Source organism: Osmerus eperlanus, chromosome 5, assembly GCF_963692335.1.
Source record: "Osmerus eperlanus chromosome 5, fOsmEpe2.1, whole genome shotgun sequence".
Lineage (NCBI taxonomy): Eukaryota > Metazoa > Chordata > Actinopteri > Osmeriformes > Osmeridae > Osmerus > Osmerus eperlanus.
In genome coordinates, this window is record NC_085022.1 from 22,820,132 (window position 1) to 22,836,524 (window position 16,393).

A 16,393-nucleotide genomic window follows, 5' to 3' on the forward strand; every position below is an offset into this window, starting at 1 on the left:
ATAATAGAATTCTCAGGGGGGTCAACACTGGCTTATACTCTTATATGTATGGCTTTTGGCAACCTTGTCAGGGTGGAAATGCGATTTAAGTATGTCCATTGCATGTAGACATACTCAAACTCACATTGGACAGGAAGCCTCATCGCTTCACGGACTTCGCCTTCACATCTTAGTTTCTGTATCCAAGGCATCATTTTTTACATTCATTCAGTGAATCACGACTGACACAAAATGGTCCAAACAATAGACTTCATGCAATCACTCAAGGGATAGCCTCGGATTTGGCCATCAACAATTTACTAAAGCAACATTGGCTGGTCTAAAGTGATTGAAATCCCAGTGCCCTTGAGGTGTGTTTTCTACAAGTCTGTGTGCTGCACTCCCAAACCCCCAGAAATAGCGATTACTCACCTAGCATGTGCAACACATCCACCTTCCCAGATTTGATCAGGGGCCGGATTAGATGTGTGTTTGTGCGTCTGTGCATGACCGTGTGTGTTGCGGTGCAAGCCAGGGCCTACAACATATTTTACAAGGAGAGCTTGTGTCAGGAGGCTATTGTCTGTGCAATGTGATGACGGCCGCTCTGTCTGGGCAATGGATTGCGCCTCGCAGAAGGAAAAAATAAATTAAGACCATTGTTTCAGAGGCCATAAGCCAAATATATACAGGGGTCTGAGTCCTGGGCACAGCTCATAATAGCTTGTCTATCCAGGAACACATTTTTCAGCCTGTTGGCAAAATGAAAGCCCTATGTTTTCCACACAGAAAAATCAGCCTTTGCCTCATGGTGGGTAGTCGTTAAAGTTGGCAAATGCATCTAGTTCTATTTCAGGAATCCTAATTACTCCTGTGTTGCTTTGGTTTGTTTCATCTAGAGGATACCACAATTAGAGTATGTGTAAGGGTTTTTATACTGGCTAGAAAACCTAAACAACCTCTTAATCTGACGGACGACAAGTAAACTGGACAGTGCATCAATATTAACCAAAGAGTGTATTTGTCAAGTTTTTCTGATGTTCAGAAAAGCTGTCATTTACAGAATATCTTTTCAACTCTCATTACTGATGAGCTTTGAGAGTCGTCCTATTCCTTGATTATCTGTTGCACTTACTATATACAGTATTTGTACGTTGCTTTACATGAAAACAAAGTAAAGACTTGAATCTGGAGGGACTCACTGACTCAAATTGAAAATGCTCTATTGTTTTCAAGTGGGGAGTGCTGCTCAGGTTTTGAATTATACGAATCAGAATCAGACGAATCAGTGAGCTAATGTATGATTTGCTCTGGCACATACATCTGGCCACCCTCTCGTTCAGAAAGATTTCCAGCCAACCTGGCCCGGTTTATTCCAATCACATCCTCTTATCTAAAATTGTCTTATTTGATACGATGACAGAGGAGCCGGCTCCTCCTGGACAATTTTCCTGGATTATTTCAATTTTTTATTGAAATAAAAAATTAACTGAGAGATTTGACTAATGCACACTTCCGAATCGCTCTAGCGATGCCAGACTAGGTTTATTGGGCAACCCTCAGACTATACTTGCACCTTGCAAATTCAGAGCTCAAACACAAGCCATCAACCCCTGACTTTCATGCTCTCCTCTACCACTGCCCTTATTCCCTTGAGATGTCTGTTATTTTCTCTCTAAGCTGCCGCTGGCTCTGCCACAGCCAAATTGTAATGGTCAGAGTGGCCTCTTTGAGAGGGTAACAGATATTTGACATAAGACAACAAAAGACACAAAAACCTAAAGAATAAAAGTGAGGAAAAGTGAGGATACTGTAGGTAGAAAACTTGGCCGAGACATGGCTTTGTCGTTGGAGGCATCATGTTGCAGGCAGGATGGATAGTTCCTATTAAAGTGAAGTCAGTTGTTTTACAGTTCTCGACTGTTCATGATTTTAATAATATTTTCAATTTACATGACACTGAGAGGTTCAGTGCTAGCCTTAATTTAGCTACAAGATGTATGGACCAGGTGTTTTCACCCAAATGTATTTCAAATGTTGCATTTAACTTCAACATGGGTGTTAGAAGTGTAAATCTTTCACAGAAACTGTGCTTTGTAAGTTATTTATGGCGAGGAAATGCAATACTGAATGTGTGCTTGTGATATGGAATATGTATACTAATATTAAAGATCCAAATTGTCAGGAGGATTAGGTTACAGGTTAGACCACAAAAGGCGTGACTCGCTCTAGTTCATATACAGTAGCTGTAAAGCAAATACTCTTAGGAGCTGTCCATGGTGCTACAGCAAAGGATGCATCTGTCTGTGGTGCTACAGCAAGGGATGCATCTGTCTGTGGTGCTACAGCAAGAGCTGCATCTGTCTGTGGTGCTACAGCAAGGGCTGCATCTGTCCGTGGTGCTACAGCAAGAGCTGCATCTGTCTGTGGTGCTACAGCAAGGGCTGCATCTGTCTGTGGTGCTACAGCAAGGGCTGCATCTGTCTGTGGTGCTACAGCAAGGGCTGCATCTGTCTGTGGTGCTACAGCAAGGGCTGCATCTGTCTGTGGTGCTACAGCAAGGGCTGCATCTGTCTGTGGTGCTACAGCAAGGGCTGCATCTGTCTGTGGTGCTAAAACAATTTAGATGAGTTGCTGAAACAGCAGTGGGAGCACTGTAGGCTACAGCTTTGATCTGATTGGGGGGGGTGGAGATATTGACATGAAGGGTGTTGTATTGGGTGCCACCACTGTTGAGTTGGCAAGAAAAGTACCATACCATACTGTGTGTGACATACACTTGTTTACTATTCAGGTGTTCTATTCACACCTGTGTCTTCTTTGGTTCATTCAGTATGGAGAAGTGGAGTGCCCTTTTGTGGTTCGTAAGTCAATAAGTTTGCAATAATTACAAATTAATGCGCTCAAAATATTACAAGCCCTTTTTTCAATTAACTTAATAATGGAACGAAACATCATAATATAACCACTTCAGTTTACTCGACAGGAAAGAAGCACACAAGCATGGATCATTAAAACACTTCATGAATGATTCATGTCTGGTTTAAAAGCTCTTGTCATCACTTTGTTACCTCTGCCTGGTTGTTGATGGCGTGCTAGTGTGATGAACGCCCTTGTCTTGTGTTTCCTAAACCAGGTTAACCAGGGCTCATCGCTTACTGAGATGGGTATTGCAACCCCCACAAGACACACAGTTGAACCAAGTAAGCCAAAATCTGCTCAGCCATACAGCCCCTGTATTCACTCCATAGCCCAGCAGGTTAAACTCAGCCAACATGAATGTACTCAGCACAACTAATGGACATCACTTCCTTGGGATTCCCAATCTAAGTACCCCTTACACAGTTTGAAGTGTTATTAAACGTGACTGTTCACCCAGAAAGAGCTGTGGCCAGCTGTGACATCATAAACGGTTAACTTGCATGGGTTGGTATGTGTTTGGTATGTTGATATTTCGACTGAGTGAGCAAAATAAGTTCAGCTTAGTTTGAAGGTATATTGATAGTTACGTTTAGAACCACTATGTGCTCCATTTAAATAGAAATGGACAAAGACAAAGAAAAAGACGACATTTGTGAAACTAAGTGGAAGACAATGAGAAATGAACGTCAATACAGAACAGGACAACAATGACTTTCAAGGAAAACTAGAAACCTCTGAAATGTCAGCTTCCCTCCACACTCCTAAAGGTGTGCAGCTTCCCAAACCTTGCCTTGACTTTATCGCTCACGCTCCTGTCACCATATGGTTATTTTAGTTGTCCGAGTTAACAGCAGAGCTGTTGCCTTGACTACACATACATTGTAGTCAGTGTAGTGCATTCGAAAGCTGAGGTATTTTTGCTCTGTGGAATGAACCCCTTTGGCATCCAAGCAAGTGTCTGGCCCATGCATAAACTGATGCTGAGGACATTCACATGTTGTGGGGATGCATCAATGGCTAAAGTTGCTCTAAAGACTCCACGCAATCTGTCTAGAGGATGCTTTGAGGGAGAGAAGTCTTTTAACATACTCCACTGACACAGAGGCCTAAGCAAGGTTATAAAACTGTTCATGTGTAGCAATGGCATACAAGTACTGCATATCTATAAGTCATGCAAAGCGTATGGTATGGTACAGTACAGTAGATGGGCTTTCATGGGTGCACAACATTAGAATATTCTTATCTATATATTATCTTAATATTATACTTTAAAAGTGTTGCAACCAGAATACAAAAACATATTTATTGCTTTATGTGTTGATTCCTTTGTTTAGGCTAACCAAGTCTCCCTGACCACAGAAACCATATACCATCTTCTCTCTGGAAATTCCGGTCACGTACAGAAGTGTTTTTGTCATACTATAACTGGATGAAAGATGTATGAATTGTTGATGGCCATGTGTATGGTAGTTCCATCTACTATTTAAATGTGCAGCTCTGAGGCTAGATGGTAGCTGATCGCAACATGAGAGCAGATGCCAAAACAGAAAGTGTTGAACTGAAACATCCTTTGAATACTCACTTATCTTATAATCAAATCTGTTTATTTTGTGCAGAAGTTGGCTATTGCTTTCCTGTAAGTGTTTGACATGGTAAGTGTGTTCCCTTGGTCAACAGGCTATTGGTCTTTAGGTTGTAGTAATACTCATACAAGGAAGGCAGGCCCAGTCCATCTGATTTAACAGCAGGCTTTGTACCTGTTGTGGCACCTATAGCAAGAAACAGCAAGAAAAATGTGTGTGAATGCAAAAACCCTGATATTACAATGTACTAAACATGTGAAGCCTTTATATTTCCATTTCCAAAAACTTGTGGGATGGAAAAAATGATGTAGGAGGTGTGAGTGTCTGGTCATTAAGATAAGAGGATATCCAAATTTTTTAAAAGTGAAACACAAACCCCTAGTATTGGTTTACCCAAGATTGTTTGGGCTATAAATACCTGTGGCAGTTCAAGTCTGAGTGAGGTATCTGAAGCTCATAGTGCCACCAAGTCCTCGTCAGTGGTACTACTGCAAGATCTCTCTCTTTATTTCTCTGCCTGGTTCTCTCTCGTCTATTTTCTTTATCACACTGTTCTGTCTTGCCCTGTCCTCTCTCTCTCTGTGTCTCTCTCTGTGTCTCTCTCTCTCACACACATAACACATGCCCATCTCACATGCAGAAAACAGGTAAAGACCTAGTTATAGACAAAAAGGTCTAAATTAAGAATGTATCCAAATTTATTGAAAGTTTATGAATGTCCATTGTGCTGTCATGGCTGATTGACCAATTTATTTTTAGATAAGGAATTGTTTTTTCTTATTTTAAATGTTTATCTTTACGTTTATTCTGTTATGCATCTCTGTGAAGTAGGAGGTTAATATATCAGAAAACCGAATGCGCTGGTAAACAAAACGTGATATGAATAAATCACGTGTAAATTAATATGCGTCAAATTTGATGATCAAACACACATACGCACGCAGACACGCACACGTGCGTGCACTCTGGATATTCCTACACCATGGCTGGAGCAGGGTACACCCCGTCCACAGGATATGTCCCTCCCTCGACTACAAGCAAGCGAATTTCTTCCAGAGACGGCAGTCACACGATCATCGTGTAAGTCTGCTGCAGACAGCTACTAGGAGAGGGAACGGTGGGCTTTGGAACAAATGCGTGGGAGTTGTTTTCCACTATCGCAACCTTGCTTTTCTTATTTATCCGACGACATAAAGGCGCATTGGACGCTTCTTACTGAGGGGGAGCTGGGCGTAGAAGAACCGGCACATCAGTCGACATTGAAAACTGACCAATTCTATCGGACTATCACTTTTTATTTATTCATTTACACTGTTGGAATCTCCAAGACACGTATCTGGTTTGAACGTGGCCTTCAAAGCAAAGGACTTGAGGTAGTGGGTCTCAATTAGATTCTTCAGTGCTGGGAGTTGCCATTGGGAGATATGCGTAAGGATGTTTGGAAGCAGTAACAGTAGCAGGTGAGTCGGTAGAAAAATGCCCTGAGGCTTGCTTGCTGTTAGTGTTGCAGTGGCATTGATATGGTCAGTTCTTGAAAGGAAACTTAGAAAACGACTGGTTCATTTTGGTGCTAGGTTTGGTTTGGACACGGAGCGCGGCAGTTTAAGACGGGATTGAGGTTTTCAACTATAGAGATCATAGCTGCTTCAAAATGCTTTAGTGTATGTATACTAGTAGGTTATGTTATGTTTTAGCAACATGTGATATGTCCGTGTTGTGAACCATAATCAGAGTTTCAACATGACTCAGTATCCTACCGCATTTTTGGGGATATGCGCGAACGGTATTGGAACAGACGGCAAAGGCACCAGGATGCATTTACAGTATAAAGGGTAGGCACGTCCTCTTCAGGTAATATACCGATCGATGAGTATTGTCTTACAGTGTCCTAATGCGGGTTGGCTTATCAAACTAACCCATCAGAATCTAAAATGTAATATTTCAGATCTTTCCACCTTTCCAACGTTATAGAGTACGATCTCGGTCTTTCTCTCCCTCCCTCCCCCCGTCTCTCTCTATTTCTCTTTGTATGTTTATGCGCATATACAGTATCTATGTATATATATTTTTTATCAAATATGTTTGTACCTGTGGTAAATACATGGAAAGCAGCCCAGTCACACTTCCAAATCAAATCCAGAGCTAAACCTTAAATCATATTTGATTAATATTGTGAAACATAAGGATATGGAGCTGTATACATTTGCCATTTACTGTAGTGTGATATACTAAGATGTTTAATTTTACTTTGTCTGGCCTTAATAACTTGAACACCCACTGTTTCACTGTAGTTCCCATCCCTGATTCCCTGTAGTCTCTCTCTCTCTCTCTCTCTCTCTCTCTCTCTCTCTCTCTCTCTCTCTCTCTCTCTCTCTCTCTCTCTCAAGCAATATATAGATAAAATGTGTGTCTGTTTATATTGAGTTTTTTTTAATCAATGTCATACTCTTTTCATACATATTGTATGAGATACAGTATATAGCTTTTTAATTTCTTGTTTTTGTATTGGATGTTTTGATCTCCAATCTAGTTGCACTGTAAACTCAGCCAGCTGCGGCCTCATAAGGATGTGTGATGCTGTGTCCTTCAGATGGGCACCAACTGCTGGGTTTCATGTATTTGCTTCAGAACAACTGGACAAAAGGGAGTGAGGGAACAGGAAAGCAGGGTGGGGGGGTGCAGTTTCAGATGGCTGGTCTGATAGCTGTACCTCCCTATCAAATGTGAGCATGATAGAATTCTCAAATCTGAAACTCAATATCTGAAAGGGTGTGGCACATTGTGTAACTTGTTCCCTTAAAAAAAAATAATAATAATTGTTTGCTTGTCTTATTTTGATACCTTTATGTGCTGGCTGTAGGTTTTTTTTCTTAGACTGTCTGGATAGTAAATCAATGATGGCTGTTGGCTTGTAACAGCTGATAGACGGCTAAGTGTTACCCACTCACCCTGCCATCATTAAACACATGAGGTGCCTGTGACCTTGACATGGCTTTAGCCGTCCCTGGGACTCACCTCTACCCTGCTGAAGGCTGGACAGCACAATCCCCACCGGCCCCACCGGCCCCACCTATAATAATCCCCCTGTTGACGTTCTGTAAGAACATGTACTGCGTTGTAGTGTGGTGCTTGGAAACATCCGTACACTCTCCAATAGTATGCATTTCCTTAGTTATGCCTATTGTCATAGACAAAGACAGCCCTCAAACCTTAGAAAAACAACTTTGACATTACATTTCCATATTATATTTCAATACAGTTTAAATTCTTAACTTGTTTGTGACTTTAACCCTATCGTACATTGTATTCTTGATCTTTATGTACACCAATGAAACCAAAGCATGAAGATAATACTGGATTATTTTAACCCAGACATGGATATGTCTAGAGACCATTCCATGATGAAATGTTCTTGGGATCTGTGCCACTAGTTGGATCTGTAAGCACACGACTCCATTGATTGTTGAGTAACTGAGAGACACACAACACAACCAACCTGACCACACTGAATGACCAATAGCGCTAGTAAGTGATGTCTACTATTGGCCTGTGACTTGTTCACACGTGTTGTCATGTCTCCTGGAGACACTCACCCTGGGTGTAAAGCTGATACCTTCTGCGTTGACAAGGTGTTTATGAGCTCCCTCATGCGCAGCCAGCATTCTCTAAAGCCACGATGATGTAGCGCAACAGTGCGGATCACATCGGGGAGCGCAATTATATTGTTTACTTAACCAGTTCGCCAAATACTGCTTTAATGTTCTGACTTGAGAAACATCCCTGGCATGGGTGTGGTGCTGTCAGCTCTGTTGCTTGCTGTGGGATCTGTCTGTCTGTTCTTAAAAGCTTGTCTCTTTTAAACCTCATCATAAACTTGTAGGCCAGCCTCCAAGTGATTATAATGCATTTCTTCAATGGCTGTTGGACAAGGTGAAGGGACATGCTTAAGATTTTGTTTCTTTTATCTTGCTGGTGAGTTCCAGCAGAGTTAGATTTCCTGCTTGCTGTGAAATTCTCCCAGCCTGCTTGATGTGCAGGGTTCTGTCTTCAAACACCTTACTCTGGGAACAGTTGTTTATTCCTCCTTCTCTCAGGGTTAAAACTGAAATGTGTTATTCCCCTACCCAAGAAATATAATATATATAATTCAATGGCATCTAGAACTCACTGGGCATAACCAAACAATGGTATATTTGTTGTTCTAAGATTTTTTGTTATTTCGTGGGACACATTGTTAAAGCTATATCTTATTGTGCCTGTGCTTTTCTGCTTTCAGAAGGTTACAGTGTGCTTTTTACAGTGTGTCTCTGGAAGCAAAGCAGTTATAGTTGTATTGATACACAGAACAGCTTGGTCACTAAGCTTCAAATGAACACTCCATCAGATATATGGAAGTGTTGAATAGCTCATATTTCTCTCCATTGGCTTTGCCATTGATAACCTGTCTATGGTACAGTCCAACCAATCAAGTCTGATGATTTTACAGTTCTGTATCATGTGGCATTAACAAAGGGGACCTTTTTAATTCTAAGATTTGTAAAATAAAATTCCCCATCACCCTCAGCCTTACAGTATAGAACATAAAAAATGTAACCGATTTAAAGGGAATATCAAACATGATAATATTCAAGTTTGTTCGGCCAAATTTAGAAATGGTGCAGTTACAATTGAATGTCATCTTCAGTGCAGCTCTGCCTATTGTGTGCGCTATCAAACTAATAAGACCTGTGACATCTTTTGACACTAATTGGAATGGTCCACTGACCAGGTCCTTGACAATGTTTAAGCATGTCAGTGCATTGTAATGTGTCTACATGGGTCATCATTGGATGACGATATAACGGATGGCTGAGGCAAGTTAGCACAAGCCCATTCATATCCCATGTTGAATTGTTCAGGAATGTCCTTGGAGGAAACAAGTTCAAATGCACATTTCAGAGAGGCTGTACTGTTACATATTCAGAAGCCTAAGGAAATGGCAATAGCCACTAGATATAAATGCTTGCCAAACTTAGCCTTCAACAGGGTCCATTTCAGAAGGTGTTTCTTTTATTTTTTTATTTTTAAACAATTTTGGATAAAAGCAGGAAGACCACTTTATAAGCTCCCTCCCCCCTCCATCCACTGTACTAGATAGAGCATTGAGACAGATTTGGTCTGGTTAAATTTGACTAAATTGCTTGACATACAGGCCAGCATATGTTGTCTTTTGGCCTCTGTACTTCCAACAAAAGGAGGCAAAATCCATGTCAAACATGGTATTGGTGTTAACTTTCACACATCCGTCTCTGTCTAGAAAAACCCTGGCGTTTGGTACTTGATACTCTATGGATGTTGCTGTTGGGGAAAAAACTAACAAAGAAAAAGTGATGCTAGACAATGACATGGGTCAGAGGGCGGTGGAGGTGTGACTCTGATTACTAAGGCCTCTCCATAGACCCCTCCGTCCCCTCACCCTTGGAGAGGAGAAGGTATTCAGCACATGACCCCTCCATCCCCCCCGCCCTTGGAGAGGAGAAGGTATTCAGCACATGGAGGCCAATCAATGCTTCTGCTGGTGACGGTGATTCCTGGTGGAATTAAACCGCAACACCCATCATTGGCAAGGGGCAGTGATTGACATGCATGTCACTAGCCCAAGGAGGCTGTAAACGAGGGCGTTTCCCAGTCTCAGTGTGGGTCTGGATTGGGTTTCCTGCTCGTAAGCCTGCCTGTCTACAAGTTGTTGAGTTAAGCAGAACGTGACAAAGGGGGTTCTCTGATTGGATTTGTTAAATGTATCTGTGGACTATATTGATAAATGCCCACAGTACATGATATGTAGCATACACATCCACAACCAAATGGGGGACCCAGAAATGCAAAGTCAATATTATCAACCCCACATATTGTAATAAGCATTACATATTCCTAGAATATGCAACACTGTACTATGTATGTAGTACATACTACATATAGTACTGCTATGTATGTAGTGTAATCAACCTGCGTGTAGAGCTATATCTCATAGCAATTTAAAATTATGGAAGAATTAGGCAGCTACCATTGGCCAAACCATTGTGCATGTGTGTGTGTAAATGTGTGAGAGAGGCATACTGTAGTTTTATAAGGAGATAAGAGATATGTGACCCAGCTCCAATACATGAATGCTGGGAAAATAATGTGTTTAGGTAGAAAATTGTTCCAGTATGTTCTCTCCACACTCACCTGCCCCTGTTATGTTGACCCCTCCAACTGTCGAGAACATGGGAGGCAGCCTGCTCTCTCAACCCTTTGAGACTTGCACTCAGTTTGAAACAAGTATTTGTTTATTTATCATTTTGGTGTATTGAACTCCAAACTATGACTGTAGAATAGTCCATGTAAAAACGACGGTCCTTTTGGAACTTAGTGGATAAAATGAGACACTTTCAGAAGACACATTAGCAGCATGTGTCCACCCTGGAAGACCCTGGGTTTAGTTGCTTTGGAAAAAGAAGCATCACCTCAGTCCAATTATCCCATCATAATTCATTAGAAACATGTCCTCTACTACGCCATTCAATTCAGTGCTACCACAGCCTAAAAATGGCTTCCTCCCTGATGCATGATTTACAGTCCTCTTTGATAATTATAATATTTTAATGTGTTTCAAGCTTATTATATCCTCCAATTCAGTGAATCAATGCAGTCTCTTTTAATCCGCGAGTCAACAGACCGAGCACCATACATTGGTGGTTTTGCTACAATGTGGCCTTTTTTTCCGGAACAAAAGAATATCTGGCTTTTAGCGCTCTAAAATCCATGAATTTAAATACCCTGACGGCCGATTTGTGCTGTAAGTCTTTTATGGACAAGGCTGTGAGAAAGGGAGCTGCCAAAGCGTGCGCTCATGTCTACATTGTACTTCATAGGAGAGGCTTGCTTTCTTCCATTTTGTCCAAACAGCAGCTGAAATAAAGGGTGGAGTTTAACAGGCAGAGGGATGGAGTGGGAGCTAAGAGCTTCAAAACTTTGTGATAAAGTGCTGCAAGGAAACAAGATTTTGGCTTATCTATCAGTCAGAAAGCATTGTACGGTATGTACCCATGAGAAGATGTCAGATGAAAATGTAGAATCACCCCAGTCTAAAGAATTGTAATACTGTCTTTTTGAAACTCACCAATCCATCATCAAATAGAGATGTCCAAACTTTACTGTCCAGTGAAAGGGGTAGTTAAGAATCATAAAGACCCAAGATGGAAGAAACAGCACATGCCATATTCACTTGGACTCAATCAGTTCAGGGCTCAAACGAAAAATTGGCTAGGGCAAAGGGCTATCTTCGTCATTTGCACTCAAGGGTAACAGTATGATTTCTTTAAAACAACATGGTTTGAAAGTTGACTGTCATGAAATGGTCCAATGCCTGGATTTATATTGCCCTCTAGGACTTGGAGAACAGAATTCTACTGTGGAACACCAAGACTATTGTAGCATAGAGACAAATGTAATCACTTACAGCTACGCCCATTTAAGTGCCCGTGGTTACTGCAGTGTAAATGTTATGCAATGAGTAGGGACCAATTATGTTTCAATTAAAAAATGTACATAATGCTTTGAAGTATCACGTCTGATACTGTAAGCTCTGCAAAAATTGAATATTTCTAAAGGTGTGATTAATGATGTCGACGTTTTACGATTTCCCTTGAATTTAAAACCTTATTTTATCTGCATATACTTGCAAATACATATACTTGCTTCAAAGCGAGGGCTAGTCTTAACGGGAGAGGGGTGAGCGAGGGCTAGTCTTAACGGGAGAGGGGTGAGCGAGGGCTAGTCTTAACGGGAGAGGGGTGAGCGAGGGCTAGTCTTAACGGGAGAGGGGTGAGCGAGGGCTAGTCTTAACGGGAGAGGGGTGAGCGAGGGCTAGTCTTAACGGGAGAGGGGTGAGCAAGGGCTAGTCTTAACGGGAGAGGGGGTGCCGTGGTGCAATTGATGAAAGAGTAGAGGGGGGCGGCTGGGGGGGATCAAGGGCGAGAAAATGAAATGGCTTTTGACCTTGTCAGACTCTAAAGACTGGCACCCGGCCACAGAAGTGCAAAGTAGTCGGGCACCTGAGGGAGTCTTGGTGAACGGGTTTGGGGGATAGGAATGTGTGAACAGGGGTCTCCTACTCTTACCTCGTTGTCTCATTACCAGGCAGGTGGGTCCAATCACGCATTCTTGGAAGTATGTAAGTGAAATAACTTCAACAAGACATTATGAGTGGATATCAGGTGATGAAATGACTTTTCCTCTGGTGTGCCGACGACTCTCTTTATGCATTACATTTTTACTTAAGATGACAAGTAATGGGCTCTGTAAATTGGGTGAAGCTGGTGTTATGCCCTAAAAAGAAGCCTCTGAATTAATCTTCTCCCCTAATACAATTTCCCCCAGCCTGAGACTTTACGAGATATGCAAATGTAAAATAAATAATTCGTCTATTTAGCATTTCAAGGCTCCGTCGCCTGCCACGTTGTTAATAAGGAGCAAAGAGATAAGGGAAATAGGTTGTTGCCCTGCCATTCACCTTGCTTTGAGCTTCCGGTTAGAGAAGAATAGATTCACGTCCCAGACCTTACGCAACTCTGGACATGCCCTTGAGGGACATACCTTTTCAAATAACCTTCTGCTTCATAGTCAAGCTGTAACTGGTCGTTCACTTCTGCCTCAAAACATGATGAAGAAAACCAAATGGTAATATTTACTGTAATTTGTTGCTGGAAATGCCTCAGGATGCCTTGTGCAGTAGTTCACAGCAACAGTAGGAGGCATGGGTCTCAGTCCAGTTGTATGTGCCTCTGGTCCTGCAGATAATGATGCAGTATTCTATATAATTGGTGTTGGGTTGGATAGGAGACAAGCCCTTTCATCCCCAAGTGTGTGTCAAAACACGTGACAATCTGGGGGTGCTTAGGTTAATCACAGACAGTCTTGGAGAAGACACGTCTTTCCAAAGAAACAAAAGCGATAGTCATTAATTCATGCTTGAGTGGCACATACAGCAGATGGAGGTTTGATTTGTGTTGATCTGAAGTGTTTGAGATTTAATTAATTCCCTCCACAATAAAGGGATGGAGACACACCTGCACACGTTTAGGCGTTTCTGATTTGTCTGAAATGGGAAGGTTTTTGTGAGGGTCATATTTGTCCTGTTATGCATAGACAATGGTGTGGGGGATGCAAGGTTACCGATTTTCCTTATCTCACAAATGTGGTGGCAAGGGATTTGCAGTATCAAAAGCAAAGCCATTTTGTATTGCCACATGAGGTCACCTTGTCATTGATCCACATGTGCTTCAAATTTGTGAAATGGATTTTCCTTGGTCAAAGTGTAGATTCGTCCTCCCTAAGACCATCCATTATTAATAAATAATAGTAAGATATGGATGTCATTCACCCTCTGTATGACCCCTGATCTCACAAAGGCAGCAAACTGCAGTGGACTCAAGGATGTAAGGACAGCTTAGAAACTTAATCTGCCTTCTAATTACTGGTAATTCCTGTGAGCTTCTGTCATTCAATCACTTAAAAAGACTGTTGTTGTTTCCTTTCCTATAATCTTTGATGATATATAAACGTCAGTTTCCTCCCTGTAAGCTTCTTACATATAATTGGAGCTGGATGATAGCTTGAGAGGCGTCATCTTTATTGTCTGTAGTCAAGGGTGGACTGTTGTTTCTTTACCCTGGCACTGCAGATACTTTGTGAAAGTCACTCTGGTCTAACCCTGCTACCCTGGCCTAACCCCGCTACCTTGGTCTAACTCTGCTACTCTGGTCTAAATCTGCTACCCTGGCCTAACCCCGCTACCTTGGTCTAACCCTGCTACCCTGGTCTAACCCTGCTACTCTGGTCTAACCCTGCTACTCTGGTCTAACCCTTCTACTCTGGTCTAACCCTGCTAACCTGGTATAACCCTGCCATCCTGGTCTAACCCTGCTACCCTGGTCTAACCCTGCTACTCTGGTCTAACCCTGCCACACTGGTCTAACCCTGCTACTCTGGTCTAAATCTGCTACCCTGGCCTAACCCCGCTACCTTGGTCTAACCCTGCTACCCTGGCCTAACCCCGCTACCTTGGTCTAACCGTGCCACTCTGGTCTAAATCTGCTACCCTGGCCTAACCCCGCTACCTTGGTCTAACCCTGCTACCCTGGTCTAACCTTGCTATCCTGGTCTAACCCTGCTACTCTGGTCTAACCCTACTACACTGGTCTAACTCTGCTACCCTGGTCTAACCCTGCTACCCTGGTCTAACCCTGCCACACTTGTCTAACCCTGCCACACTGGTCTAACTCTGCTACCCTGGTCTAACCCTGCTACCCTGGTCTAACCCTGCCACACTTGTCTAACCCTGCCACACTGGTCTAACTCTGCTACCCTGGTCTAACCCTGCTAACCTGGTCTAACCCTGCTACCCTGGTATAACCCTGCTACCCTGGTCTAACCCTGCTACTCTGGTCTAACTCTGCTACCCTGGTCTAACCCTGCTACCCTGGTCTAACCCTGCTACTCTGGTCTAACCCTGCTACCCTGGTCTAACTCTGCTAACCTGGTCTAACCCTGCAACCCTGGTCTAACCCTGCTACTCTGGTCTAACCCTGCCACACTGGTCTAACCCTACTACCCTGGTCTAACCCTGCCACCCTGGCATAATTCATTTACAATTAGTTCCACATGCCTCCACAGGCTTCGTGTTTTGCTAGCATATATAATCAGGTGATTCATCCTGGTTGCAGTGTGGACACTGACTCACTGGTTGGGCTATGCCGCAGGCAGCACAGTGTGAATTTCAAACAGCTTGTTGTCCTGAGTCAACTCGGGTTAAATTACAACAGTCTAAGTCAACAGGCAAAAGGTAAGGGTTGAGAGCTATTAAAACAACACCTAGCATACCAGGCTGTTTAAACAGAGGGGAAATATGGAGTCCTGGTTATTGTGCAGCATAACCCCTCCACTGATTGTCGGGAGCTTCAGGGAGCTCTTTGACTTGGCTCCCGTCGCTCTCGTTCTTGGGAAACCGGCACAGTTTTGATACAACTCAAGAAGGAATGTGCCTCACAGCATGCGTCAGCTCACGGACACTTTTTACAACACCCACATTTTTTACGAAGCACTTATAAGAAATTGTTTTTTCATCCCTCCGCATTGGAGGAGATACATTTTAAATGGGTAAATAGTGTCTTTGCTTCAACAGTTTTATATAACATCCAAGAGTCTGCACATTCAAAGTACTATAAATCAAGAACTGTTTGGGGAGAATGTCAGAGGATGTTTGTTTTTTTATTCATGGGTTGTGCTGGAATGAAATTGCATCTTGAACCTTTCAATGCTTGTCAAATTCTTGAAGGTGACCATAGTAGTTTGGAAGCCTCTGGAAAACGTGATTTAGTTGCCTACAGTATCTAGCACAGTGAGGTTCACTTCACAAACATCTGTCCTCGACAACAAGTTTTCATGGAAATGGGGTTATTTTTCAGAGACTGTAGGAGCATGAATTTCTCTTTTGCCTTTGCATTTCCTGTCATTTGACATGTATATTTAGGGTTGATTGAAGGCTCGTTTCAAAAGACAACTTATTATTGGACAATGGCATAGAATCCCATTCCTATGGAATGTCACTAAGATGGTGGCACAGTTACAGTATGTTATTATACTGCTTCTCCGTTGGGGTTAGGCAACAGGGGCTGCAGCAACCCTCCAACAGGGGCTGCAGCAACCCTCCAACAGGGGCTGCAGCAACCCTCCAACAGGGGCTGCCGCAACCCTCCAACAGGGGCTGCAGCAACCCTCCAATAGGGGCTGCAGCAACCCTCCAACAGGGGCTGCAGCAACCCTCCAACAGCATCTGTGGCCGTGGGGCGTCGTGGCATGTTCTGCACCGGGGGTCACCTCTTTTTCAA

At 42.7% G+C, this 16,393-nt stretch overlaps 1 protein-coding gene across 5 annotated transcripts in view; it reads left to right on the top strand.

The window, feature by feature from the left end:
* The window catches only part of lingo1a (leucine rich repeat and Ig domain containing 1a), a 114,377-nt gene that overhangs the window by 85,075 nt on the left and 12,909 nt on the right, over window positions 1-16,393 (top strand). Inside the window, exon 1 of one of the 5 annotated variants that reach the window (XM_062462751.1) lies at window positions 5,460-5,564. The exons of 2 other annotated variants lie outside the window; for them this stretch is intronic. The gene's annotated coding sequence lies outside the window, so the exon portion shown is untranslated. Of the gene's footprint in view, window positions 1-5,459; window positions 5,945-6,313; window positions 6,336-16,393 lie in introns of those variants that run through there. 2 more of the 5 variants (XM_062462747.1, XM_062462750.1) reach the window with 2 other exon arrangements.